The following is an 11,829-nucleotide window of genomic DNA, read 5'->3' as shown; positions in this document are numbered from 1 at the left end:
CCCCTTTTCTCCCTCCCTCCCATCCTCTCGCCCTCCCCTTCTCCCTCCCTCCTCCCTTCTTCTGGTATTCCCTTCTCCCTCCCTCCCTTCTTCTGATATTCCCTTCTCCCTCCCTCCCTCTTCTCTCATTGAAAACCCCTTGGTATCCCCCTTCTCCCTCCCTCCCTTCTTATGGTATCCCCCTTCTCCCTCTCTCCGTTCCTCTCGCCTTCCCTTCTCCCTCCCTCCGTTCCTTCTGGTATCCCCTTCCTCCCTTCTTCCTCTCCCCTCCCTCCTCCTAAACCATCCTTCCCTACTTCCCCTCTCTCTCGCCTATCTCTTACCCTCTCCCCCCTCCCTCTCTCCCTACGTCTTCGCCATCTATATCCTTCCCTCCCTCTCCCTATTCCTTACTTACCCTCTCTCCTCCTCCATCTCCTCTACGCCTTCTGCCTTCCCTCTCCTCTCCTTCCCCTTCCTTTCCTTCCTGAGCCCCTACCCTACCCCTCCTTCCTCTCTCTCTACCCTCCCACCCTCTCTACTCTCTCCCTTTCCCTCGTTAACCCCAAGGGTCAAGATCTCCCCTTACATGGACTCAGGTGGCTGCTCACCAACCCCTCCCCTCCCTCCCTCCCCCACCCCCCTGCCCAGAGCCATACTCCCCATGTAAGGAGCCTGGACCACTCATCATGTCCACGAGCACCGCCATATAACTACCTTCTCTCTTTTCCCCCCCACCTCCTTCCTGCCTCCTGCCACCCCTCTCTCCTCCTCGCCTCCCCCGCTCATCTCCACTGCTGACCCTCTTCTCCCCCCTCCCACCCTACCCACCCCCGTTCCTTCTCCCTCCCCTCCCCCTCTCCCCTCCTGCCCCCTCCCCTCTCTCCTCCTGGCCCCCACTCCCTCCCCCTCTATCCCTCTCCTCCCCTTTCCCTCCCCTCTCCCCGTCCCACCCACTACAGATTCGCCACACCCACTATTGTCCAGCTGTTTGTTATGGTTCAGTGGGGTTGGGTTGTGTGTGTGTATGTGCGCGCGCGCGTTATCTCTCTCTCTCTCTCCCTCCCTTTCCCTCTCCCTCTCCCTTTCCCTCTCTCTCTCTCTCTCTCTCTCTCTCTCTCTCTCTCTCTCCCCTCCCTCCCTCTCCCTCCTCCCTCCCTCCTCCTTCCTTCCTTCCATACTTCCCTCCCTCCCTCCCTCCCCCCCCCTCCCTTCCCTCTCCCTCCTCCTCCTTTCCCCCCTCCCCCCTCCCTCCCTCCCTCCCTCTTTCTCTCTCCCGTTGCGTTTTTATTATCTCTGCTATGTGTTCAGTGTTTGTGCATCCCCACTTCCGCGTCTGTGCTTGCAAGGAATCTGCAGATCACTCCCCAACAAAGACGGGGATGTAGAGCAGAGAGGCGACTAGTGCGTGCGTGCGCGCGTGCGTGTGTGTATGCGTGTGCCTCCCTGCCCGTGTAAGAGTGTGTCCACAACCATCGAGGGTGTGGGCGGGGCGGGGACACGGGGGGGGGGGGGGGGGAAAGGGGGGAAGGGGGTTGAGGCGGACACAATGTCTCCCTCGTCACCCTCATCACCACCCTCACAGCGCGCGTCCTGCCCGTCGCTCCGTCCTCACACTTCATCACCCCAATAAAGGGTCCTCTCCAAGTGGTAATGAGAAATTGATGGACATGTTTGCGGAGGCGACAACTGACGGATCATCTCCTTGCTTGGTGTCGCTCCGACGTCGCGCTCGTGGCGAATTGACTGGTCAAGCGACACGTGGCAACTCGCGGGCAGAGCCGGTAATGAGGCCCTGATTGATGTATGGATATAAATATATATATATATATATATATATATATATATATATATATATATATATATATATATATGCGTGTGTGTGTGTGTGTGTGTGTGTGTGTGTGTGTGTGTGTGTGTGTGTGTGTGTGTGTGTGTGTGTGTGTGTGTGTGTGTGTGTGTGTGCATACACATGTGTATGTATATAAACATATATATGTAAATATATATATATATATTTGTGTGCATATATGCATACATATATAACATATATATATATATATATATATATATATAATATATATATATATATATATATATATATATATATCTTTACTAATGCAAAAATAAATACTCTAAAAAAACTCATAAATTAAAAAACAAAATACATCAAAGAAATAAACATAAGAGCCTTAGAATAAGCAAAGAAGAAGAAGAAGAAGAAGAAGAAGAAGAAGAAGAAGAAGAAGAAGAAGAAGAAGACGACAAAAAGAAGACAAAAGCAATCCTTCATCACCCAAGGCTTACCTGTCATATATGCATCTTCATTTGCTACCATCACTAAGGTAGCTCAACCTGGCGAGCACTTGCAAGCTGGAGGTCATTGGCAATAAATTCCTCTTGTTTTCTTCCTCTTATAAATCACAGCCACTACAAAGGTTTCGAGGAGTCAAGTCGTGTTCTGATCCTCTTTTGTTTTGTTTTTGTTGTTTTTCTGTCGTCTATGATCCTTTATATATCATCATTAGATCTCACTCCCTTTGTTTTATCACTCGTTTCTTTTTCCTTTAGTCATGCTATCGTATCTTATCTATCTTTGGTCTCCTTTTGTGCTATATGTTTTTCTATATTACTATTTCTGTGGAGGATATAAACCTATTAACAAGAGTATAAGTGACATAACGCAGGTTTTGTTTCCCGCGCCGCCGCTGAGCACGACAAAAAAGCGCGCGAAACAGACCCATCCGCGCCTTTATCAACGTCGCATAAATAAGATTGCGACGCTGCATGCCACGCTTTCCCGGACTGGCGGCAGGCGAGAGAGGGAACTTCTGCCGCGAAAAGGTGCAATTTAGAGGTAGAAAAATGGCGCCGCCGGACGAAATATATGGCCCCCGGAGCCTCTGTTTGCCGACATGACCGACGGCGGCGCTACGGTGTCTGCTCACGCCATTTGCTTGTACTTGGGACGGGCGAGCTTGTTCGGGCGGGAAACTTAAGCTGTGATTTCCGCGCTAAGGTGTATTTTACGCGGCAGGCGAGCAAATAGACGAGTGAGCTATTGGCTTCAAAGGAGTTTTTGATGTGGATATACGGCGGTGTTGCGCTGTGTTATCTCTCTCCTTTTTTTCTTTTTGTGTGTGCTTTGATTTCGTTGGATAGTTTCCCCTTTCTCTCTCTTTCTCTTTATTTCTTTTTTCTCTTTATTTCTTTTTTCTCTTTATTTCTTTTTTCTCTTTATCTCTCTCTCTCTCTCTCTCTCTCTCTCTCTCTCTCTCTCTCGCTGTCTCTCTCTCTCTCTCTTTCTCTCTTTCTCTCTTTCTCTCTCTCTCTTTTTCACTTTCACTTTCAAGTCTACTCTTACCCTTATTCTTACTCTTAATTTCCCCTCTCCCTCTTCCCCCTCTCTCTCCTCCCTCCTTCCTTCCTCCTTTTCCTTCCCCACTCCTAACCTCCCTCCCCTCACCCCCCTACCCCCACCCCACCCCCCGTCCCCCACCCCCACCCCCCATCCCAGCGAATCAATCACCGCCCAAGACACTGTATTCCAACACACAGCCGCCAACTTAGCACCTTCTTCCCCCGGCTGAACAAACACACACGACTCGGGATCCGCGAAGGCCCGTGATCCCTTGCTCGCTACTCTAAATAAGCGTCGCCCCTTCTCTACACACGCGCGCGCACGCATACACGGGTGCACACGCATTCAGGAGGGATGCGGGGGATACGGACATAAAGACACACGCGGGTGCACATGTATACACACGCGCATAAGGATGTGCGCAGATTAAAGTTTCACATGAATGCGCATTTAAACGCACACACGGGTCGAAGAACACGAAATTCGCACGCGGATGCACACATACGCACACACACACACACACACACACACACACACACACACACACACACACACACACACACACACGCGCACACACGCACGCACTTCCATACACATCATAAAACATACGGATACACACCATCATTCGCAGAAACACAAACATACATAAAACAAAAACAAAACAAAACAAAAAACAAACAAAAACACACACAAAAAAACCTTCTTTCCTGACCTTTGACCGCAAAACCACTTCTCTAACCCCCCTCCCCCCCCCCCCCCCGCCCCCCCCCCCCCCCCAAACAACAACAAAAGACCTGATTTTAAATAAATTTCCCCCCAAAACAAACACACGAAAAAACACTTCCACAATAAAAGAAAAGTGAGACGATTTTAAATATACTTTCCAAAGGACCCGAGTTTCAGCAGAAGGCTTTTCAACTGTATTCGCGTGTGTGTGCGTGTGTACGTGTGTACGTGTGTGTGTGTGTGTGTGTGTGTGTGTGTGTGTGTGTGTGTGTGTGTGTTCGCGAACCCGCGCACGTATATGTGTTTGTATGTGTCTGTATATGTACGTACATACGTGTGCGCATTTATATGTACATGCCTATACGTACGGGTGTGTATGCGCAAGGTCTATACAAGTACACAGACCTTGTGTATACGTACGTGCGTGTGCGTACGCGCGTGAGCACCTCTCCCCGAGAATATAAACAAACACGGGAAATTTACCCGAACTGCACGAAGGCCTAACAAGAAGCTTCTCGCAGCCAGCCATCGCTTCATTACGTGCCTATTGTCCCTCTGGCAAAGACTACGAGGCGTCTCCGTGGGATTATTGATAGCATTAATATCATTATAATCATAATCATGATAATTAACAACAATGTTGATGCACCATTGTTAATATTATTATCCTTATTATCATTAGTCTTTTCTTCTTATTATTCTCTTAATAATTATTGTCATTCTCATCATCTTCATTACTATTATTATTTTATCATCATTTTATCATCACTCTTGTTTCTCCTTTTTCTTTTCCCTTTTTCTATTATTGTTTTCTTTGTTATCATACCTATCATTACTATTGCTAGTATCATCAATATTATCACTATCGTCATCGTTATCATTATTATTTTTACTATATCATCATTGTTATTATCATCATTGTTATCCTATTCATTTATCATTATTTTTGTTGTTGTCATTATCATCATAATCATTATCATTCTAATCACCATTATGATAATTCTTTTTTGTGTTATCACATTTTTACTATCATTGTTCTCTTTATTATTATCATTACTTTCATCCTCATAATTATTGTTATCGTTGATAATGTAATCATTATTATCGCTACTATGATTTCATTACAATTACGATTACTATTATTACTATCATTACTATTACTATCATTACCATCACTATCACTATCATTATTTTTTTTACAATGATCATTATCAGTAAAATAATCATTATCGTTACTTTCATTATTGCCAATATCATCATTATTATTATTACTATCATCGTTATTATTATTATTACCATTATTATTACTATCACTGTCATCACTGTCTTTATTAATATCATTAACATTATCATTATTACTGCTGTTGTTATCATTATCATAATCATTATCATTACTATCACTACTCTTATCATTATCCTCGTTATCGCTATCAATATGTTACTAATATAATAATAATAATAATGATAATAATAATAATAATAGTAATAATAATAATAATAATAATAATAATAACAATAATGATAATGATGATATTAACAATAATAATAATACTACCAATAAGAATAATGATCACTTATAATTAATAATAATAACATTAATAATAATAATAATAATAATAATAATAATTATTATTATTATTATTATTATTATTATTATTATAATGATAATGATAACAATAAAAAATAATAAAAATTATAATAATGATAATAATAACAATAAAAAATAATAAAGATAATAATAAGAAACAACAAAAACAACAACAACAATAATAATAATAATAATAATAATAATAATAATAATAATAACAATAATAATAATGATAATGATAACAATAATAATAATGATAATGATAATAATAATAACAAAAAAAAATAATAACAAAAGATAAATTAATATTAATTATCATTAATATTATCATCATAAGTACAATCATAATTATGGTTATGATGATAATAATAATAATATTAATAACAATAGTAATAATAAAAAAAAATAATAATAATAACAATAATAATAATAATAATAATATGATAATAATATGATAATAACAATAATAATAATAACAAACATTAATATTAATAAAAACAATAATAATAATAATTATTATAATAATGATAATGATATTAATAATGAAAATAATAATAATAATAATAATAATAACAATAATAATAATAATAATAATAATAATAATAATAATAATAATAATAATAATAATAATAATAATAATAATAATAATAATAATAACAATAAAAATAATAATAACACCAATAATAATAATATGATAATAACAATAATAATAATAATAAATATTAATAATAACAATAACAATAATGGTAATATTAATAATATCATAATGCTGATAATAATAATAATAACAATAATAATAATAATAATAATAATAATAATAATAATAATAATAATAATAATAATAATAATAACGACAACAACAATAATGATAATAACAATAATAATAATCCCAATAATAACAATAATCATTATCATCTATATTACTGCTATCATTATTATCATTATCATTATTACGATTAATATTAGACTAATCATTATTATTACGACCATCATTGTTATCACCACTATCATCATCACAATTATTAAAAAAAAAATATTATCATTATCATAATCATCATTATCATAATAATTATTGTTATCATTATCGTCATCATCATAGCCTTAATCATTATCATGATCATTACCACCAACCTCATCATTATCATTTCAACAAAAACTATTACTATCGCTATCTATAAACGATAATGATAACGCGCGAATGCAGTTGAAATATCTTTTTCTGTAATCTATTTCACTGCTAATAATTATTCTGTTCTTCTAATAGTCTCATCTTCATTAGCCTGATCATTATGAAAACCATAAGTGCACCCCATAATCATGTTCAGAAACATTAACATTATTGCCTCTATGATCGTAATTATCTGCATGAACGTCATTATTAGACTAATTATCTTTAGCCTCATTATAATCTACCAATATCACTATTACCATTTCAATCATAATTACCATCCTCATTATCGTCGTAACCCAGAATAATCGCTCTCTAACTAATTATAAAAACCGCGTCAACAAGTCCTTTTTTCTTTACTCTCTCTCTCCTCTTTCTTTCTCCTTATTTTCCCCTCTCTCTCTATTCTTGTTGCATTCTCTGTCTCTCTCTCTGTTTCTCTCTCTCTCTCTCTGTCTGTTTTTCTCTCTCTCTCTCTGTTTCTCTGTTTCTCTCTCTCTCTCTCTCTCTCTCTCTCTCTCTCTCTCTCTCTCTCTCTCTCTCTCTCTCTCTATCTCTCTCTCTCTCTCTCTATTTCTTTCTCTCACTCTCTATATTTCTCTTTCTCTCTCCCTCTCTCCTCCCTCACATCGCTCTCGCTACCCCACTTCTTTCCTTCTTTCTTTCTCTCTTTCTCACTCTCTCTCTCTCTCTTTCTCTCTCTCTCTCCCTCTCTCTCTCTCTCTCTCTCTCTCACTCTCTCTCTCTCTTTCTCTCTTCTTCCCTCCCCCTCTCCTTCTCCCTCCCTCTCCCTCTCCCTCCCTCCCTCCCTCCCTCTCCCCCTCCCCTTACCCCTCCCCTCCCCCCTCCTCCCTCTCTCTCCCTCTCCCTCCCTCTCTTCAGAAGAGGAGAGGAAGAAATTATTCTTTTAAACTTCCTGGAAGTTAATCGACTGACCTTGCGCGGTGGACAAACTTAAGGAATAAATATGCAATCATCATTAAAGACATCGTTAATTTAAAATAGCAGAAGCCGAAAAAGAAAAAGAAAAAGTTTAAAAAGTAAAATAATAACAATAATGATGATAGTAATAATGATAAAATAAAAATAATTAAATAAATAAACAGAGATAAAAATAATGAAAAACGTAATAATCACAAGAGACGTCGCTAATACGAAATGGAATATACCGCAAAAGCCAGCAAAATAAGAAGAAAAAAAACAAAAGTAAAATAACAATAACAATAATTATACCAACAACAACAACACGAGAGAAAAAGGGAAAAAAAAATCCACAAAGACATCCTAAATATCAAATACAAGAAACCGCAAAAACCAACAACACAGAGAGAAAAAAAAAAATCAAAGTCAACCTTCTACCCCCTCCCCCTCCCCCCCCTCCTTCCAAAACAGAAAAAAAAGAAAAAAAGAAAAAAAAAAAGAAAAAGAAGTCACAGAAGCATTCTTCCGTGAGAGAGGTCGACAGACAGGTCCTTGAGCTTTTAATTTCTATTTTCACCTTAAGAGATCTTGGTCTTACGTCATAATTGATCATGATGTTTTTTTTTTTTTTTTTTTTTTGGGGGGGGGGGTGACACAACGGCTCTGATGGAGTGTTCATTCGTCCTGACTTTCCCCTTCTCCTTTTCCCTTTCTTCTCTGTCTCTTCCTCCTCCTCTTCTTTGTTTAATCGTCTATTCTCTTTTCCTTCTTCTCCTCCTTCTTTGTCTTTGTCTCCCTCTCCTTCTCTTTCTTCTCCCCCCCTCCCCTCAACCACTTCTTCTTCTCCTTCCTCTTCTTCTTTGTTTAATCGTCTATTCTCTTTTCCTTCATCTCCTCCTTCTTTGTCTTTGTCTCCCTCTCCTTCTCTTTCTTCTCCCCCTCCCTCAACCACTTCTTCTCTTTTCTCCCCTTCCCTTTCGTCTATCAACACCACCACCACAACCTCTTCCTCCTCCTCTTCCTCCACCACCATCACCTCCTCTTCCTTCTTCTCTCTTTCCTTATTCCCTCCTTTCCCTCCTCTTCCTCCTCCCCCACCCCTGCCCCTCATCTTCCACCACCACCACCTCATCCTGCTCCTCCTCCTCCTCCTCCTCCTCCTTCTTCACCTTTTCCTTCTTCACTTCTTCCCCTCCTTCTCCTATTTCCAAGGACACCAAAGTCCGACGTGACGACAGGGAAAAAAAGAAGAGAAAAGGAGAGACAGAGAGCTATTAAAGAAAATGAAAGAAAGAGACAGAAAAAACAAAAGAAAAGAACAAGAGAGAAACCAACGACATAAGAAGAAAAATAAGAAGATGAGGCTTAATAAGAAGAAAAGAAAAAAACAATAGAAAAATCACACCAGAATGAAACCAAAGAGAACGAAAAAGACTTGAAGAAAAAAAAACAGAACATTTTCGTATCCTACCCTTGAGAATGATTCCCCCCTCCCCCCCACCCCACCCCCCCTGTGCGCCTCTCCCTGTGGTCCTGTGGTCGAACCGGCGCGAGGTTCGACTCCCTTCTTTCATCTCCCTTTCATTGAAACCCAAAACAACTGCTTCTTTCAAGAGTTATCGCCCTGTATCCTTACCTCCCTCTCTTCTCCTCTTCCCCTCTCTCCTCTCTCCCTCTCTCCCTCTCCCTCCTGCTGTTCTTGTACCCTCTTCCTTCTCTCCCTCCTCCCTCCTCCCCCCCCTACTCGTTCTCTATCGTGTGGGTGTGTTTTAACATTTTTTTTACCCCTCGTGCCCAATCTCCTTTCATTTTTTCTTTCTTTCTTTCTTTTTTCGTTTTTTTTTTGTTGTCTTGTTTTTGAGTCTCTGGTTTCGCACTTTCCGCCTCTTATCCATTCTCAGTTTTTTCTTTACATTTTTTTTCACGATTTTTTTTTCGTACTTTTTTTCTAGCTCTCGGTAACAGTTGATTTTCTTCCTCTCACTCTCTACGCCCCTTTCTCTCTCTCTCTCTCTCCCTCTCCCTTCCTCTCTCTACGTCTCTCTCTCTCTCTTTCTCTCCCTACGTCTCTCTCTCTCTCTTTCTCACTCTACGTCCATCTCTTTCTCTTTCTACGTCTCTATCTCTCTCCCTCTCTCCACGTCTCTATCTCTCTCTCTCTCTCTCTCTACGTCTCTATCTCTCCCTCTCTCCACGTCTCTATCTCTCTCTCTCTCTCTACGTCTCTATCTCTCCCTCTCTCCACGTCTCTATCTCTCTCTCTCTCTCTCTCTACGTCTCTATCTCTCTCCCTCTCTCCACGTCTCTATATCTCTCTCTCTCTCTCTCTCTCTCTACGTCTCTATCTCTCCCTCTCTCCACGTCTCTCTCTCTCTTTCTCGCTCTACGTCTATCTCTTTCTCTTTCTACGTCTCTATCTCTCTCCCTCTCTCCACGTCTCTCTCTCTCTCTACGTCTCTATCTCTCCCTCTCTCCACGTCTCTCTCTCTCTCTCTCTCTCTCTCTCTCTCTCTCTCTCTCTCTCTCTCTCTCTCTCTCTGTCTCTCTCTCTCTCTCTCTCTCTCTACGTCTCTATCTCTCCCTCTCTCCACGTCTCTCTCTCTCCCTCTCTCCACGTCTCTCTCTCTCTCTCTCTCTCTCTCTCTCTCTCTCTCTCTCTCTCTCTCTCTCTCGTCTCTATCTCTCTCTCTCTCTCTACGTCTCTATCTCTCCCTCCCTCCCTCCTCTCTCTCTCTCTCTCTCTCTCTCTCTCTCTCTCTCTCTCTCTCTCTCTCTCTCTCTCTCTCTCTCTACGTCTCTATCTCTCCCTCTCTCCACGTCTCTCTCTCTCTCTCTCACTATTTTTTACACATGGGTACTCAATTTATATCGTTCTATTTCTCTTATCTCCCCTCCTTTACCTCTCTCTCTATTCCATATCCCTCTTTCGCTTACTCCAAAAAACAAAACAAAAACAAAAACAAAAAACAAAAAACATATATATGATAATCTATGAACACATCAAAAAAAGCAAATAACATATATTCTATGTCTTTACATCTGACATATCACTCACAAGCTTCACTTACGGAAAAATAAACGTTCCGTGAAAATACACATATATATTTATCGATACTTACCAAGAAATAAATAAATAAAAAATCCGTTCGTTATAAGCACAGTTTCTGAGAATATTATTTTCTTTTCGGTTCAGAACACAAGTTCCACCGCGACGAGAGAAAAGCACTAAAAATATCAAGAAATGATTTATTAGCAAATGACGGGAGAATTAAAAGCGTAATTTCAAAAGTATGAAATGAGTTCGAATCACATTTTTTGTTTTGTTCCATGTTTGTTTACATCTTTGCAAACCGATCCATCGCGCTCTCTCTCTCTCTCTCTTTCGCTAAGTACAAAACACAGTCAAGTTCTCCATTTTCTCACTCGCCTTCGCTTTCCGTCCCCATCACGTAAGCGCCGAAACGAAACCGCCGTTACGAAACAACCTTCACAACGTAAAAAATGTTACGCGTTTAAACCGAAGAGTTTCACAAAATCCCTTCGCACTGCACACACACACACAGCGTAACCGTCCCCCTCACCAGAGCGGGAGCAGAGCGCGGCGACACCACCCCTACCACGGTCAAGACAGCACTGAAGAAGCGAACAACAAGAACGACCTCCAACACCCAGCCGACCCTCTGTAGCATCGACAGTCCGGATAATTGCATAATGAACACGCTCCTCCACCCTCGGCGATCACGGCCTGTTATCTCACTCGTTTAATACCGCTTAATCGGGCAATGAGCGTGCGATCGGTCCTCCACGCTATCGGGAATTGGTTGCCACTTCCGGTTAGGAGAAAAGGTCAACGAGAGGTTTTTAAAAGCGAGTTGAGATAGAAGTTCCCAGCGCGCGCCGCCGGGAACTTCACATTAAGAGGTATGGGCTCGCTCAGGGGCGGCGAGGGGAGGCGCGGGGGAGTGGGAGGGGGGAGGGCCGGGAGGGGGGGAGGAGGGACGGAGGGGAGAGAAAGAGGGGACGTGACGGGACGGGAAAGGAATTGACACAGTGAGGGGAGAGAGAGAGAGCATAGGGGCAGGGAGA

At 41.1% G+C, this 11,829-nt stretch overlaps 1 long non-coding RNA gene across 1 annotated transcript in view; it reads right to left on the bottom strand.

Annotated features, from left to right (window-relative positions):
- Positions 1–11,396, bottom strand: part of LOC138864526 (uncharacterized) — a 16,418-nt gene extending 5,022 nt beyond the window's left edge. The window contains exons 1-2 of the long non-coding RNA XR_011399182.1: positions 11,325–11,396; positions 2,287–2,617 (exon numbers count right to left, since the gene is read on the bottom strand). This is a non-coding gene — a long non-coding RNA (uncharacterized lncRNA). The remainder of the gene's footprint in view (positions 1–2,286; positions 2,618–11,324) is intronic.
- Positions 11,397–11,829: the final 433 nt, after the last annotated feature.

Source organism: Penaeus vannamei, chromosome 17 (assembly GCF_042767895.1).
Source record: "Penaeus vannamei isolate JL-2024 chromosome 17, ASM4276789v1, whole genome shotgun sequence".
NCBI lineage: Eukaryota > Metazoa > Arthropoda > Malacostraca > Decapoda > Penaeidae > Penaeus > Penaeus vannamei.
Note: the sequence above shows the minus strand (reverse complement) of the source record. Positions and strands in the feature narration are given on the sequence as shown.